This window comes from Adiantum capillus-veneris, chromosome 21 (genome assembly GCF_014529385.1).
Source record: "Adiantum capillus-veneris isolate H3 chromosome 21, ASM1452938v2, whole genome shotgun sequence".
NCBI classification, from domain to species: Eukaryota; Viridiplantae; Streptophyta; class Polypodiopsida; order Polypodiales; family Pteridaceae; genus Adiantum; species Adiantum capillus-veneris.
In genome coordinates, this window is record NC_140951.1 from 145,325,688 (window position 1) to 145,329,780 (window position 4,093).

General features: G+C 45.0%; 1 long non-coding RNA gene across 1 annotated transcript; it reads left to right on the top strand.

Moving 5' to 3' along the window:
- The first annotated feature begins 2,594 nt into the window (after positions 1–2,594).
- LOC147431903 (uncharacterized) lies at positions 2,595–2,977 on the top strand. Its single transcript, XR_015185746.1, has 3 exons — positions 2,595–2,640; positions 2,734–2,835; positions 2,937–2,977. It is a non-coding gene; the product is annotated as an uncharacterized LOC147431903 (long non-coding RNA).
- The last annotated feature ends 1,116 nt before the right edge of the window (positions 2,978–4,093 follow it).

Here is a 4,093-nt window from a genome sequence, read left to right on the forward strand (position 1 = left end):
ATCTTCTTGTTCACATAGTTGATGAGGTGGAAATAGCTGTCACAGATCATTCCAGATGGATGTTCTTCTTAGAACGTTTCATGAAAACGCTTAAGGGATATGTGCGTCAAAAGGCACGTCCGGAGGGTAGCATGGCAGAAGGTTGGTTGGTATCAGAGTCCCTAGTGTACATTGGAGAGTGGCTAGACGGATTTGATAAAGCCCGGGACACGCTATGGCGAACCATAGATGATGAGCGCATATCTGGGATTGTCATGTGCAATCTCGGTGTTGAGAAGAAGATGACGGAAGATCTAGAGGCCAAAATCAACCGATTTTGCATGCTTCACAATCCAGTGATGCAAAAGTGGATTTCACAATATGAGGATGCAAAGCAAGAGCGACAAAGGGCACGAATCGAGTGGAGATGGGGAAGACGACCACCGATGCACTATCCGACGGTTCTGGAGAGCCTACCAACATTCATGAGCTTAAGATGGTTGCACAACCAATTGAAAAGCGCACAACAATACGGTGACGAAGTGACTGAGGAAGAGTGGGAGTACTCTCGGGGTTGCGCGACCAAGGTAAGTTTGCAATGTACAACTAGCTAGTGACTTTATTTCTAAACGTTTGAACGGCCACTCATAATCTTTGTTCGTTGTAGTATAAGTCATACACAGCAGCATGGTGTAAAGGTCGACATTTTAGGGTGGAACGGATCGACAAAAAGCGTTTTACTCAAGATTGTAGAATCATGGCAAAATTTGAACAGTCTAGTCGACGACGTTCCTCTGATGTAGATTCTGTGGTGGCGGAACTCACTTACTTCGGCACGCTACAAGAGATTTTGAGGATCGATTACAGAGGATTTTTTGTCGACTTGTTCGACGTGCAATGGTTCAAGATAATCATGGAGGGTCGCAACGCTACTGTGCGTAGAGGAGAGTCTGGTTTTCTTGAGGTGGATTCTACTAAGAAATGGACTGACCTAAGAGACACTTTCGTACTACCCGAGCATTGTGAACAAGTAAGTATGTAAATAGTTAACATCCCCCTTTTACAAGTTATGTGCTTGAAAGCTCTCATGTAAGTTATGTGGCTCTGGCAGGTAATATTTCATCCTACAAAGTCTACATCAAACTGGTGGTACGTCATAGAGGTAGCCCCTCGTAGTGCAAGGATGTATGAAGGCTACCATGTGCCAATCACAACGGCATCAATGGAGGTGATCAGAGAAGATGCTCAATCAGAAGCCACTGCGGTGGTGCCAGACGAGCATCAAGATGCTACTACTCTATATGGGGTGCATGCAGAGGAGCTACAAAATGAAACAGAGGATATGTGTTTAAACGGAGAGCTCTATATAGATATAGGAAGCTATGCTGAGTTATGCGAGGATGAGAGAGAGATCTCTTAAAGCCACAAATATTGTACTTGAACAATTTTGCTCCGTGTTGTAAAAGCTCTGGCTCTCTAAGTACCTTCCATGGTGTATAACGCTCTTTTCTACTCGCGCTCACATCTTTTGATAGAAAATTGTGAGTTTTCGACTTGCCTCTTCTATCACTCAATTCATTGCATCATTGTATTTATATGCGTCATTATGTCATTGTATTTAATGGTCTTTGCGTCATTGTCTACTCTATTCATTCAATATTAAGTTTAAATATTCGTGTGTTTAATGCAGGTATGGATGATGAGGAGTTTCTTTCTTCTTTGTCACCGCAGCAGAGGCAGTGGTACGTGGAGCGTCATCGCTCTGGCGCATCATCGCGCGTTCCTACTCCATCCGCATCTCCCTCTCTTTCGGAGCATTCGGCGCGCTCCGAAGCTTCGGCGTCGACGAGACGAGCTTCACACTCGTCTAGACACCGGCGCTCTAGTGGTGGCGGTGGCGGTTGTTGTGGGGATTCCGCCGCCGATGCCTCCACACCGCCTCGTGTTCGACGAGGCTCTTTACCCTCCCCTTCTTTGCCCGCCCCCACACCAGCCACAACATCGCCATCTACGCCACGTTTTGCACGGCTGACTGTTCCTAGCAGCTACACACCTCTACCTACTCCGCCAGAAGCCACCCCACTCAACACTCCTCGCTTCGGGGCCCAGACGCCGGTGGAGACACCTGACGTCCGTACCCCCATCGACACGCCGCTAGAGACCCCTACCGGGACACCCAGGTTCACGCGTCACCGGCCAGAGGGCTTGCCTTACTCCGTCGACTTCAGCGGTGGCATCATCATGGATGATGACGGCAAGAAGGTGATCTCGCGCATGCGTGGTCTTTGCTCTCAGCTGTTTAGACACTACATACTAAACAAATGGAGTGAAGTACCAAGTGATTTAAAAAACAGAGTCATCAGCATACTTCATGATGAGTTTCCCGTTCCAACACGGGATCAGCGCTTCAATGAAGACCTGATGAAGATTCGAATGCGCGAATACTGCAAACACAAGCGTTCCGAAGTGCAAGAAGCAATCAAGCATGGGTGGAACATGCCAGATTGGCTGGCCAAAGAAGATTGGAAGAATGCGAAGAAAGCAGCGCGCGAGAATCCCGACAAGTGGAAGCAACAAAAGGATGCAGCCAGAGCGCGAGTAGAGGCAGGGAGCCCGCACCACTTGGGGAGCGGTGGATGGGCATCATTTGAGGCCGATTTTGTAAGTGTTTTCGCATTGCTCTTTATGTTCGATAGTTTAGGGTTTATGAGTTTTTTAATTCTGACATAATGAAATCTTTGTATGTTTTGACAGTGGTCGATGACAGGACGTGATCCCACACCGTACGAGCGCGAGTACGCAGGCAGGAAGGGCTTAAACGCACTGATGGACATTCTCAGTTCTCGCGGCGGCATGGTTAGTATTAGGGTTTACTCTTTTCTATTTTTTGTATTGTTTTATAAATGTCGTTATATGTTTATACTTACTGAAAGCTGTCTTATTGTCTTTTTTTGCAGAATCCGACAGATACGCCGCTTGGACGCGATGAGACGTCTGACTAGACGACGTCAGTTTAGCCGTAGCTAGATAGCATTCGTTTAGGGTTTCTCAGAGCTTATGTATCATGAGACGGATTTTATACGTCTTTTTGAACCATGTATATTATTACATTTGTCACCGCAGTTCATTTTGCCAATCAATTCTTTATGCCTATGATGTTGTACAATTGTCATTATTACATTTGCCAATCAATTCATTTTGCCTATGATGTGTACAATTGTCAATTTTACGCTTGTCAATTTTGCAAACAATGCGTCTTGTGGGTGACTATTTTGGGTCTATTATCTACCCTTGCACTTTTTTTAAAAAGTGAATCAAGTACAATATGCTTGATGGGTGGCAGGGCATTCAATGACCTGTCACCAAAAAAAAATTCTCTCGGGCGTCGCTATAACCGTCGCTATTTATGGCTTTGTAGAGTCGCTATGAGCGTCGCTATAGACTTCTGTGTAAACGTCGCTATAACCGTCGCTATAACCGTCGCTATAAGCGTCTCTATATAGCGACGCATATAGCGACGCCTATAGCGACGCTCTCGTAGCGACGCTATTAGCGACGCCGGGGGTTATAAAAACCCAGTGTATTTCCGTCGCTAACAGCGTCACAAGAGCACACAACCTCTTGTAGTGCTTGCTACCCCCAACTCATTTACTTCATTTTTGACACCTAGCTCTTCCTCTAATTTTAATCGAGGGAAATCTCGTAGCTACACCAGAGGAAGAGGCAGAAACACCCCTTTCAGACACCTTCTTGACTTATAATCATTGATGAATATGCAGGGTGTTGTGAACCCATGTGGAAGGAGGCATCTCAACAAAAAACTTCTTGCAAAGAGTATATTTTAGGAACTCTATCTTTTTCAGAATGAGCTTCTCAATTGGATACACCCTAAGACACTTTTTTGTGAGTGTTTTGACTTAATTTTTGGAAACCACAAATTACTTGATAATGTACTTACCGGCTAGAAGTATCAACAACCTATTAAGAATTTGGTCTACAGTAATGATTTTCTTTGACAGAACTCCATTTCTGAATGTGTTTGTAACAAATTTATCACATTTTGCAAAGATTTTGATATGTATGGCATGCATGTCTGTACTAGTGATCTTAGCAT